This window comes from Bubalus kerabau, chromosome 2 (assembly GCF_029407905.1).
Source record: "Bubalus kerabau isolate K-KA32 ecotype Philippines breed swamp buffalo chromosome 2, PCC_UOA_SB_1v2, whole genome shotgun sequence".
Lineage (NCBI taxonomy): Eukaryota > Metazoa > Chordata > Mammalia > Artiodactyla > Bovidae > Bubalus > Bubalus kerabau.
In genome coordinates this window covers 124396420-124410383 of record NC_073625.1, presented here as the reverse complement: position 1 = coordinate 124410383, position 13964 = coordinate 124396420, and the positions used below count along the sequence as shown (strand labels likewise).

At 41.5% G+C, this 13964-nt stretch overlaps 1 pseudogene; it reads right to left on the bottom strand.

Annotated features, from left to right (window-relative positions):
• Window positions 1-478: 478 nt before the first annotated feature.
• Window positions 479-3428, bottom strand: LOC129644473 (abasic site processing protein HMCES-like; annotated as a pseudogene).
• Window positions 3429-13964: the final 10536 nt, after the last annotated feature.

The window sequence follows — 13964 nt, the reverse complement described above, 5'->3', positions numbered from 1 at the left end:
GGAATTCCTTTCACCAGCAGCATTTTCTGAAATGTAGACAGTTTATCAAGTATAATTTATTCAAGGAAAAAATATGTTTTAAGAACTTAATTCTGAAAGACTAAAAGAGTCCAAAGGCTGAGAAGAAAATAGTTTCTGCTAGCAGCACCAGGTCAGGTCAGGCTGAGGTCAGTGGGGTCAGGCTCTGAGGGAAGGTCCACCGGTCCAACCAGGAGAGGGCTGTGGGCACAAGAGTCCCCTCCCTTCCCACCATAAATTGATGGTGGTGCCCTTCCTCTTCCTGGCTGCCCACCCACCCCACTAGGGATTCTTGGTCCCAACCAGGACAGCCCCTCCCTGGAGCAGCAAGAAGTGTTAACTAACACTTTATTTCCCAAGCAACAGCCCCTGCCCCTACTCACACACACAATGCTGGAACCTGTTATCACGATGGTACTCCGTGCTGCACACTGTGGCCTTGGACTCTGGAAGTGCTCTGCTACCTGGTGTGCGGCTGCCTGCCAAAAGGCTCCGCCTCCTCCCACTTCAGCCATCACTCCAGAAGCCCTGCACTGCCTCCTTTGGAGGGGAATAGACTCTTTTGCAGGAACTTCTTGGTCACCTGGAGCACATCTGACTCTGCCTTTTGGGGTGTTTGGGGTCTTCCTTCTTGGGTGACTTTGTGGCCAGCCACTGTAGCATCTTCTGGGTGCTGTCACTTGCCTTGAGCTCCTTTTTGAACAGTAAGTCGACAGGAAGCAGACACTCAGGAGTGTTCTTTCAGGAGTTATTCACCATGGCGGATGGTAGTGTTCTCTGGAGTGTGAGTTAACTTCAGAACTTCATGAGCTTACCAAAGAACCCAAATTCTTACCAAAGTCCAGTCACTTAGAGACTGCCTCCTGTCCATCTAATGTGGCAGGCATCGTGTTGGGGGATTTCATTTAAGCCTTTGAAGGAATCTCTTGTGATAATGGTTTTGGAACACAGGCTGTCTTTTTCCTCTGGAAGCTCCCAGCAGCCAAAGATCCTGGCCATTGTTAGTGGCCTCCAATTGTCCCAGACTTCCTCCTAGTTCTCAGGGCTGTCTACAGCACTCACTCTCTGACTTTTCTGTTTTGATTTGGGGGAATAAGAAGAAGTAGGGCTGCCTCTGGGTGTTCCCTGACATTGCTGCCACTTGGAGAATCCATCTGCTAAAACAACATAGCATCTTTCCTTTCCCAGAAGCATCTTAAGGGACAGTTTCTCCATTATGGTCTCTTAAGCTGGTGGTGTTGAATTGCAGCTTGAAAGAATCAGCTTCTTTAAACCAAGTCAGTAAAAGCCACCTTGCATGGGAGCAGTGATACACTCAAATGAATCTGCACTCTTCTCCAAGTGCAGCTGGGACAAGAGTACCCAGCTGGGGGACGGCAGGCTGTTGTCTGAGGGGCAGTACTGGTCTGGGTTCCCACACTCCAGTAGCCACCAGTGTCCTTGCTGGTCCTGTTGGGTGCAGCCTCAAGTGAGGGTGTCCCTGAGCAGGTGGCAGGAAATTGCCTGTTCATCCTTGGCCCCACCTTTACACCACAGGTCCCTCTACTTCAGGTACTATGTCTGCTTTGCTGTCTGGGTTCTCCCCTATTGGAGCCATTTTTAGTGACTCAAAAACATTCAGAATCTTATTCGGAGCACTCTAATACACACATTTAGTTTACTCTCAATTATATTGCTGCCACTTAGATCTAATAGGTTTCAAATCAGGCCTCATACATGTTCTCCAGCTTTCTGTTAGTATCAGTTCAGTTCAGTTCAGTTGCTCAATCATGTCCGACTCTTTGCTACCCCATGAATCGCAGCACGCCAGGCCTCCCTGTCCATCACCAACTCCTGGAGTTCACTCAAACTCACATCCATTGAGTCCGTGATGACATCAAGCCATTTCATCCTCCGTCATCCCCTTCTCCTCCTGCCTCCAATCCCTCCCAACATCAGAGTCTTTTCCAATGAGTCAACTCTTCGCATGAGGTGGCCAAAGTACTGGAGTTTCAGCTTTAGCATCATTCCTTCCAAAGAATACCCAGGGCTGATCTCCTTTAGAATGGATTGGTTGGATTTCCTTGCAGTCCAAGGGACTCTCAAGAATCTTTTCCAACACCACAGTTCAAAAGCATCAATTCTTCGGCACTCAGCTTTCTTCACAGTCCACCTCTCACATCCATACATGACCACTGGAAAAACCATAGCCTTGACTAGACGGACCTTTGTTGGCAAAGTAATGTCTCTGCTTTTGAATATGCTATCTAGGTTGGTCATAACTTTCCTTCCAAGGAGTAAGTGTCTTTTAATTTCATGGCTGCAATCACCATCTGCAGTGATTTTGGAGCCCCAAAAAACAAAGTCTGACACTGTTTCCACTGTTTCCCCATCTATTTCCCATGAAGTGATGGGACCAGATGCCATGATCTTAGTTTTCTGAATGTTGAGCTTTAAGCCAACTTTTTCACTCTCCACTTTCACTTTCATCAAGAGGCTTTTTAGTTCCTCTTCATTTTCTGCCATAAGGGTGGTGTCATCTGCATATCTGAGGTTATTGATATTTCTCCTGGCAATCTTGATTCCAGCTTGTGTTTCTTCCAGTCCAGCATTTCTCATGATGTACTCTGCATAGAAATTAAATAAGCAGGGTGACAGTATACAGCCTTGATGTACTCCTTTTCCTATTTGGAACCAGTCTGTTGTTCCATGTCCAGTTCTAACTGTTGCTTCCTGACCTGCATATAGGTTTCTCAAGAGGCAGGTCAGGTGGTCTGGTATTCCCATCTCTTTCAGAATTTTCCACAGTTTTTTGTGATCCACACAGTCAAAGGCTTTAGCATAGTCAATAAAGCAGAAATAGATGTTTTTCTGGAACTCTGTTGGTATAAATTGGTAAAATTAGGGCATATTGCATCTTCTTGTGAATAACACTTTTTAACTTATTTGCTAAAAGCCGAATTTGGTTATAAGACTAAAAATAATGCAGAATGAGAATGGATTATTGTACATTTAATGAAGTGCTGACTCTGACTACAATTGTTGATCCATGTGGTTTTTATCGTTTTTGTTGTTGCTGTTTTTTGCTTGAATGAAACAATAAATGTCCTGGAACATGGTATGCAGTTGTGGATCTGGAATTTTTTTTTTTACTTGATATGAAAAGTCATCAGAGCAGTTTACTTTCAGGTCTTAGGACAAGCAATATACTCAGCAATGCACATCAACCTTCTAAACCTTTGTCATATTCTAGTAACCATGAAACTTGATCGCCTCTCTATTCTATAAGATATCACATTGGTATGTTTTCCTGATGATATCACGTGTTGATACAACCAGGTGAACAGGAAGTAGCAACTATCCCAAGACTTACGTGACACATATATGGAAATATCTCTACAAATTCTAAGTCCTATATCACCAAAAGTCATACTGGTGATCTTTCTATGGTATCAGTGGTCTCAAACATGTCAAGATACATCTCCTAAAAGCAAATGGCAAATTTCTGCTCTCTTATTAATCAATAAACATCTCTTAGTCATGTCCAACTATTTGCAACCCCATGAACTGCAGCATGCCAGGCTTCCCTGTCCTTCACCATCTCCCAGAGATTGCCCAAGCTCATGTCCATTGAGTTGGTGATGCCATCCAACCATCTCATCCTGTCATCCCCTTCTCCTCTTGCTTTCCATCTTTCCCAGCATCAGACCCTTTTCCAGTGAGTCGGCTCTTTGCATCAGGTGGCCAAAGTATTGAGGTGGCTTCAGTTTCAGCATCAGTCCTTCCAATGAATATTCAGGATTGATTTCTTTTAGGATTGACTGCTTTGATCTCCTTGTAGTCCAAGGGACTCTCAAGAGTCTCCTCCAACACCACAGTTCAAAAGCATCAATTATTCAGCATTCGGCTTTCTTTATAGTCCAACTCACATCTATACATGACTACTGGAAAAACCATAGCCTTGACTTGATGGACCTTTGTTGGCAAAGTAATGTTTCTGCTTTTTAATACACTGTCTAGGTTTGTCAGAGCTTTTCTTCCAAGGAGCAAGAGTCTTTCAATTTCATGGCTGCAGTCACCATTTGGAGTCATTTTGGAGCCAAAGAAAATAAAATCTCTCACTGTTTCCACTGTTTCTCCATCTATTTGCCATGAAATGATGGGACCGGATGCTACAATCTTAATTTTTTGAATGTTGAGTTTTAAGCCAAGTTTTTCACTTTCCTTTCACCTTCATCAAGAGTCTCTTTAGTTCCTCTTTGCTTTCTGCCATAAGGGTGATGTCATCTGCATATCTGAGGTTATTGATATTTTCCCCGGCAATCTTGATTCCCACTTGTGCTTTGTCCAGCCCAGCATTTCATCTGATGTACTCTGCATGCAAGTTAAATAAGCAAGGTGACAGTATACAGCCTTGACGTACTCCTTTCCCAATTTTGAACCAGTCTGTTGTTCCATGTCCAGTTCTAACTGTTGCTTCTGAGTGTATACAGATTTTGCAGGAGGCAGGTAGGGTGGTCTAGTTTTCACATCTCTTTAAGAATTTTCTGCAGTTTATTGTGATCCACACAATCAAAGGCTTTGGCATAGTCAATGAAGCAGAAGTAGATATTTCTCTGGAATTCTCCTGCTTTTTCTATGATCCAACGGGTGCTGGCCACTTTATCTCTTGTTCCTCTGCCTTTTCTAAATCCAGCTTGAACATCTGGGATTTTCCAGTTCTCATTCTTGAAGCCTAGCTTGGAGAATTTTGAGCATTACTTTGCTAGCATTGGAAATGAGTGCAATTGTGCAGCAGTTTGAACATTCTTCGGCATTGCCCTTCTTTGGGAGTGGAATGAAAACTGATCTTTTCCAGTCCTGTGGCCACTGCTGAGTTTTCAAATTTGCTGGCATATAGAGTGCAGCACTTTAACAGCCTCATCTTTTAGGATTTGAAATAGCTCAGCTGGAAACCCATCACCTCCACTAGCTTTGTTCATAGCGATGCTTCTTAAAGCCCATTTGATTTCGCATTCCAGGATGTCTGACTCTAGATGAGTGATCATACCATCTTGATTATCTGGGTCATTAAGATCTTTCTTGTATGGTTGTTTTGTGTATTCTTGCCACCTCTTCTTAATATCTTCTGCTTCTGTTAGGTCCATACTGTTTCTATTCTTTATCGTGCCCATCTTTGCATGAAATGTTCCCTTGGTATCTCTAATTTTCTTGAAGAGATCTCTAGTCTTTCCCATTCTATTGTTTTCTCCTGTTTGTTTGCATTGTTCACTTAGGAAAGCTTTCCTGTCTTCCCTTGCTATTCTTTGGAACTCTGCATTCAAATGGGTATAACTTTCCTTTTCTCCTTTGCCTTTCACTTCTCTTCTTTTTTCAGCTGTTTGTAAGACCTCCTCAGACAACCCTTTTGCCTTTTTGCATTTCTTTTTCTTGGGGATGGTTTTGATCACCAGCTTCCATACAATGTTATGAGCCTCTGTCCATAGTTTTTCAGGTGTGTTGTCTTTAGATCTAATCCCTTGAATCTATTTGCTGCTTCCACTATAATTGTAAGGGGATTTAGGTCTTACCTGAATGGCCTAGTGGTTTTCCCTGCTTTCTTCAAATCTTTCTTCAGATTTTGCAGGCAACATGTACCTCATTTGAGTCTGCGATTTGAACTTCTTGACCAAGTAATCCAAAAAGTTGCCATTTTTGAGTAGGGGACAGAAAAGAAAAGATATCTGCAATTGGTCCAGCCTGCTGTGAAAGCTACTTTGCCTCTTGGGCTACATCCCCAGTAGATACAATGGTTCTTAAAATACCTGAGGCAGGTAGAGATGCTGCATGGAATTTGGTCAGCCCCTCCAGATGGATCACTGGATAGACCTTAGGATGTTAAGCAAAGACAATCCATTCTTTTAGAGAGCAGTTTTCCTTTCAGATTGCCACTGGGCCCTAATAGAGGCTGAGCACTTGACCATACATCACCAAACTGCAATACAGCCTAAGCTGCACAGAATGAGCTAGGTGTGGTCTGACTCACCAAGTCTTAAATTCAGGCAAGCACAACAGCACTCTGTTATCAATTGAAGGTGATATATACCTGACAAGGCTCAAGTAGGTTTAGAGGGCCAAGCATTTGTGTAAGTAAGTGGCTCAGAGAACTATGGTACCTGTTTCTACTACATTTTCTTCTCTCTCTCAATCCACACCTATGGCCTCAAGGAGAATTCCCCACAATCAAGAGGGAAGAAAAAATGAATCTGATTTAAGATGGCTCTGCATGATTTGTTGCATCATTTGGAAGGGGACAATTGTGGCCTCTAATCCTCGGTGGTCCTAAAAGACGATGGTAAAGAAATTTCCTCCTGGTGAGCAGAATAAATGGAATTCCATTTCCATGTTCTGCTTCAAGACAACTTTCCATTTTATAACTGAGGAAACAGATCTTGAGTGTGGATGTGGTCCATTTCTGTCACTCATACCTCACAAAGCCACCACAGCTTCCTAGTGTAGTGGAAGGACTCATGCCTTCTTCCATTTTGCATATATCAGGTTGGGTTCATTTTCACATAATATAAACTGTTTCACCATTTTAAAAACAGAGTGTTTTAATATAGAGAATTAAGAATTTATGATGTTGACATTGTTACAAAGGCTGGAGGCACAACCCCCAGGCTGGGACTGTGGAAGTTATTCTCAGAACAACACTGCAAAACTGACCCACCCGAGGATGAATTATCTCTGCCACACACAAGAAACTAGGCCATCAGATAGTGGCTCTCACAACAGCAGGGACCAGGATCACACCACCTTAGCTACAATTCTATGATCACAAGCTTTTGCTGGAATTGCTGGCTTTAGAGCCTCAATGTATATGCTAGATCTGCATCAGCAAACCGAATGTGACACTTTTTGTCTCCTTTCCTCCTTACTTACTCTGAAGCAGGACCTGGAAAGGGACATTCCATGTCTTCCACTTAATATTAATTGTAAGAATTTATTGTGTCTATGGAACCAGTCAGTATGCTAAGGTATTTGCATTCATTGTATCAATGAATCCTTAAATTTAAGGTCACAACCTCTATTTTGAAATGAGGAAAGTAAAATGCAAAGAGGCTAAGAAACTTGGCCAAGATTCTGTTCTTATCGGTAGGACACCTGGATTAAATTAGAATTTAATCTTATCCAGAATTTAAGGGATCTAAGAGTTGTAACAGTACTTTGCCAACAAAGGTCTGTCTAGTCAAGGCTATGGTTTTTCCAGTGGTCATGTATGGATGTGAGAGTTGGACTGTGAAGAAAGCTGAGTGCCAAACAATTGATGCTTTTGAACTGTGGTGTTGGAGAAAACTCTTGAGAGTCCCTTGGACTGCAAGGAGATCCAACCAGTCCATTTTGAAGGAGACCAGTCCTGGGATTTCTTTGGAGGGAATGATGCTGAAGCTGAAACTCCAGTACTTTGGCCACCTCATGCGAAGAGTTGACTCATTGGAAAAGACTCAGATGCTGGGAGGGATTGGGGGCAGGAGGAGAAGGGGACAACAGAGGATGAAATGGCTGGATGGCATCACTGACTCGATGGACATGAGTCTGAGTGAACTCTGGGAGTTGGTGATGGACAGGGAGGCCTGGCATGCTGCGATTCATGGGGTCTCAAAAAGTCAGACACGACTGAACGACTGAACTGAACTGAACTGAAGAGTTGTAATGTTCAGCTTCCTAACCTCTGCAGTTAAAAAACAAAAGATGCCTACTAGAACATTGGATCAGATGTTGAGATAGTCATTTTACCAAATCCTCAACCTGACTTAGATTTAAGATAACTGTTGAAATATTTCCCCCCTTGACTGTAAACTCCTTAAAGCTATCCACATTTCTTCTCTACCATACATCTTTACCTATACTCAGTAACTGGTAAATGTGTTTTGTGAGGCTGATCCCATAGGCATTTTGGTTTCAATCCATGTCAACAGCACTTGTTAAGCTTATAGGAAACCACTGCCTTTTTGTAGACTGGTTTCACAGAGGAACAGACCAACTTAGGTCTTCTCCCTGACTTTAGAAATAAAAAGTATTTTGATTTTACCAAAAGTCTTTTTATTCCCCAGACTTTGTTGTGGTTACATCAAAAGCACACAGCAACATTCAGAATGTGTCATAGTTACAGAAATTGAGGAATAGCATTTTACTGAGATTAAAAAAAAAAATCATAAGGAAGACTGAGTGATGCCCAGAGCACCAGTCAGGAGTTTGAGTTTTAGAATAGAGCTTGGTTAGCAGACGTGTAGGCCACACCTAGAATCAGCAGAACATGATGAGCTGGTAGATACTCTGGTCAGAAGAAGTGTGTCAGGAAGAAGAGATGAACTGAACCTCTCCCAGGCTGCCATCAGCTTCAGGGAGAGTGAGTTGCAAACAGTAGAGACCAGCCAGCTGATTCTAGTGATTTTTCAGACTTTCCCAGGAGAGATGGGGAATGTACAAACTAAAAATGACTTCCTTGTGAAATACAGCACATTCAGATTTGGATAAATTGAGTATGAAGAGCCATGGGACATAGACAATTTTTCTGTCCAGTCAACAGCTACTTGTGAAGGCACGTTGCTCAGGAGACAAGATCTTTGGCTAGAGATAAAGATCAGGCTGTCATCTTGGTATGAGTGGTAGCTGAAACCTTGTGTGGATAAAATTGCTTAGAGTGTGAGGATATAGAACTTTCTGCAATAATGGAAAATCCCATAACTCTATTCTGTTCAACAAGGTAGGCTTTTGTCATGGAATATAGCACATGGGACTTAGGATATGAATTTTTATTTTATTTTAATGAATTTAATTTCATACAGCCCCATGTGTCTGGTGGCTATCCTATTGAATAATGCAGGTATAGGAATAAAGACAAATAATGCTGAAAATGAAAAACTTAGTAATAACAATAACAATATTATAACAATATTAGTAATATTGGTGCAAGGAGATCCAACCAGTCCTTCTGAAGGAGATCAGTCCTGGGATTTCTTTGGAGGGAATGATGCTAAAGCTGAAACTCCAGTACTTTGGCCACCTCATGCGAAGAGCTGACTCATTGGGAAAGACTCAGATGCTGGGAGGGATTGAGGGCAGGAGGAGAAGGGGACAACAGAGGATGAGATGGCTGGATGGCATCACTGACTCTATGGACATGAGTCTGCGTGAACTCTGGGAGTTGGTGATGGACAGGGAGGCCTGGCGTGCTGCGATTCATGGGGTCACAAAGAGTCGGACATGACTGAGCGACTGAACGGAACTGAACTGAACAGTATTAGTAATAACAATATTATATTAAAATAATGATATTTTAACTTATATTGATGTCACCAAAGATAAAAAAAGAATAAATGCCTTTTTGAATAATTTTCCTTCCATATTTTATCAAATAAATGGTAAATGAAATCAAACAATACAGAAGAGATGTGTTGGAAACCAAATGCTTCCAATTCATATCTTTCAACTTAGTGGTTGAAAGTTAGTGGCAAGTTCTTTTAAGAGTCTTTCTAGTTCTGCTGATAGCAATTATCATACCTTTGAAAAATATGTTTCTATTTCTCTATTTATTTGTCAATATCTATTGACTTCCTTCTAGGAAAAGGCTCAACATAGCTCACATATACTATCCTTCACACTTCTCTTTCCTCCCTACTTTTCTATTGATAGAATATATTACTCACATAATAAGTTTTCACTAGATTTCTATAACATCTTCTATTTTTCACTTTTTGTCAAATATGCATTTGCTTCTGTCTTATCCAGGTTATAAACTTTCTGTCCTGGAATCATATTAGGTGTGTTACACTTGTCTGCCGTTAGTAATTCTGAAGAAAGAAGTGGCAGGGCTTGTGGAAGGAAGAATGTGAACCAAACCATCTGCTGCTTTGCCTCGATTCTCCATTTTATTTTGCAGATGCAAAAATCATAACTCATTATCTATATGTCTCTAAATTTACCATATATTATCTTCTGATTTCTTACAGGCTTGTAAGTTATTAATATCTTTGTTTTATAGATAAAGAAATCAAAATAGAAATACATAGAATGACTTTACCAAGGTCATGCAACTGGGAAGGAGGGAAGGTGCCAGTCAAGTTAGGTTTTCTGATGACATATTACCTTGCAAATCTTTCTCAGTAAAATTCCCTAACCACTGATGTTGGCAAAAGAGTAATGGGTTAGGTTTCTTGCTCTAGGTTCAAAATCTGTGGTTGACTTTGGAGCAGAAAAATTTAAAGCTTGTGTACTGTGACCACATTTTCTTTCAAGGAATTGTAGAAACACCTCTAGGCATCTGAATCCTTCATGACTCCAAGTTGGCAATGCTTATCCATAGGTAAAGACTCAACCAGCATTAACATCTGTCAGTACTAGTGCTTGTGTATGGCTGAGAATATTTTATAGGCATTATTGCATTATTTTATTTGCTCTTCACAGAAACTGTAAGTAGTGGACATATCAGAGATGGAATTAAGTAACTTGAATGCTAATAAATCACCTCATCTCTGAGTCCTCTCCTCCTGTAAAATAGGGTAGAAAACCTGTCCCCCAGATATATCCCACCATCAGTAGCAGTGGCCATGAGGAGATAGCCAACAGCTATGGTAAGGAGCAGAGGCTGCACTTTGCTGGAGCAGCCATGAAGAGATATGGCCCCCTCCCCATCCAAGGTAAGAGAAACCCCAGTAAGATGGTAGGCGCTGAGAGAGGGCATCAGAGGGCAGACAGACTGACACCACAATCAAAGAAAACTAACCAACCTAATCACATGGACCACAGCTGTGTCTAACTCAATGAAACTAAAGCCATGGCATGTAGGGCCACCCAAGATGGATGGGTCATGGTGGAGAGTTCTGACAAAGTGTGGTCCACTGGAGAAAGGAATGGCAAACCACTTCAGTATTTTTGCCTTGAGAAACCCATGAACAGTAGGAAAAGGCAAAAAGATAGGACACTGAAAGATGAACTCCCCAGGTCAGTAGTTGCCCAATATGCTACTGGATATCAGAGGAGAAATAACTCCAGAGAGAATGAAGAGATGGAGCCAAAGCAAAAACAAAACCCAGTTGTGGATGTGACTGGTGATGGAAACAAGGTCTGATGCTGTAAAGAGCAATATTGCATAGGAACCTGGAATGTTAGGTCCATGAATCAAGGCAAATTGGAAGTGGTCAAACAGGAGATGGCAAGAGTGAATGTTGACATTTCAGGAATCAGCGAACTAAAATGGATTGGAAAGGGTGAATTTAACTCAGATGACCACTATATCTGCTACTGGCTATTATTTCCTAGTAGCCATCATAGTCAACAAAAGAGTCTGAAATGTAGTACTTAGATGCAATCTCAAAAATGACAGAATGATTTCTGTTCATTTCTAAGGCAAACCATTCAATATCATGGTAATCCAAGTCTATGCCCCAACCAGTAATGCTGAAGAAGCTGAAGTTGAACAGTTCTATGAAGACCTACAAGACCTTTTAGAACTAACACACAAAAAAGATGTCCTTTTCATTATAGGGGACTGGAATGCAAAAGTAGGAAGTCAAGAAACACCTGGAGTAACAGGCAAATTTGGCCTTGGAGTACAAAATGAAGGAAGGCAAAGGCTAATACAGCTTTGCCAAGAGAATGCACTTGTCATAGAAAACACCCTCTACAACACAAGAGAAGACTCAACACATGGACATCACCAGATGGCCAACACTGAAATCAGATTGATTATATTCTTTGCAGACAAAGATGGAGAAGCTCTATACAGTCAGCAAAAACAAGACCGGGAGCTGACTGTGGATCAGATCATGAACTCCTTATTGCCAAATTCAGACAAAGATTGAAGAAAGTAGGAAAACCACTAGACCATTCAGGTAGGGCCTAAATTAAATCCCTTATAATTATACAGTGGAAGTGAGAAATAGATTTAAGGGACTAGATCTAATAGGCAGAAAGCCTCATGAACTATGGATGGAGGTTCATGACATTGTATAGGAGACAGGAATTAAGACCATCCCCAAGAAAAAGAAATGCAAAAAAAGCAAAATGGCTGTCTGAGGAGGCCTTACAAATAGCTGTGAAAAGAAGAGAAGCAAAAAGCAAAAAAGAAAAGGAAAGATATAAGCATCTGAATGTAGAGTTCAAAGAATAGCAAGGAGAGATAAGAAAGCCTTCCTCAGTGATCAATCAAAGAAATAGAGGAAAACAATAGAATGGGAAAGACTAGAGATCTCTTCAAGAAAATTAGAGATACTAAGGGAATATTTCATGCAAACTCAATAAAGGACAGGGCTTTATTCAGGGCTCAATAGAGGACAGAAGTGGTATGGACCTAACAGAAGCAGAAGATATTAAGAAGAGGTGGCAAGAATACACAGAACTTTACAAAAAAGATCTCCACAACCCAGATAATCACGATGGTGTGATCACTCATCTAGAGCTAGACATCCTGGAATGTGAAGTCAAGTGAGCCTTAGGAAGCATCACTACCAACAAAGCTAGTGGAGGTGATGGAATTCCAGTTGAGCTATTTCAAATCTTAAAGACAATACTAAAGTGCTACGTGCAATATGCCAGCAAATTTGGAAAACTCAGTAGTGGCCCCAGGGCTGGAAAAGGTCAGTTTTTATTCCAATTCCAAAGAAAGGGAATGCCAAAAAATGTTCAAACTACCACACAATTACACTCATCTCTCATGCTAATAAAATAATGCTCAAAATTCTCCAAGCCAGGCTTCAGCAATAGGTGAACTATGAACTTCCAGATGTTCAAGCTGGTTTTGGAAAAGGCAGAGGAACCAGAGATCAAATTGCCAACATCCTCTGGTTCATTGAAAAAGCAAGAGAGTTCCAGAAAAAAACATCTATTTCTGCTTTACTGACTATGCCACAGCCTTTGACTGTGTGGATCACCATAAACTGTGGAAAATTCTGAAAGAGATGGGAATACCAGACCACCTGACCTGCCTCTTGAGAAATCTGTATGCAGGTCAGGTAGCAACCTAGAATTGGACATGGAACAACAGACTGGTTCCACATAGGAAAAGGAGTACATCGAGGCTGTATATTGCCACCCTGCTTATTTAACTTGTATGCAGAGTACATCATGAGAAATGCTGGGCTGGATGAAGCACAAGCTGGAATCAAGATTGTCAGGAGAAATATCAATAACCTCAGACATGCAGCTGACATCACACTTATGGCAGAAAGTGATAAAGAACTAAAGCGCCTCTTGATGAAAGTGAAAGAAGAGTGTGAAAAAGTTGGCTTAAAGCTCAACATTCAGAAAACTAAGATCATGGCATCTGGTCCCATCACTTCACAGCAAACAGATGGGGAAACAGCAGAAACAGTGACTGACTTTATTTTTTGGGGGCTCCAAAATCACTGCAGATGGTGACTGCAGCCATGAAATTAAAAGACACTTACTCCTTGGAAGGAAAGTTATGACCAACTTAGACAGCATATTAAAAATCAGAGACATTACTTTGCGAACAAAAGTCCATCTAGTCAAGGCTATGGTTTTTCCAGCAGTCAAGTTAGACTATAAAGAACGCTGAGCACCAAAGAATTGATGCTTTTGAACTGTGGTGTTGGAGAAGACACTTCAGCGTCCCTTGGACTACCTGGAGATCCAACCAGTCCATTCTAAAGGAGATCAGTCCTGAGTGATCATTGGATGGACTGATGCTGAATCTGAAACGACAATACTTTGGCCACCTGATGCGAAGTTCTGAGTCATTTGAAAAGATCCTGATGCTGGGAAAGATTGAAGGCAGTAGAAGGGGATGACAGAGGATGAGATGGTTGGATGGCATCACCGACTCGATGGACAGGAGTTTGGGTAAACTCTGGGAGTTGGTGATAGACAGGGAGGCCTGGTGTGTTTTGGGGTCACAAAGAGTTTGACATGACTGAGTGACTGAACTGAACTGAACTGAACAAATATATTTTGCAAATGTGCATATT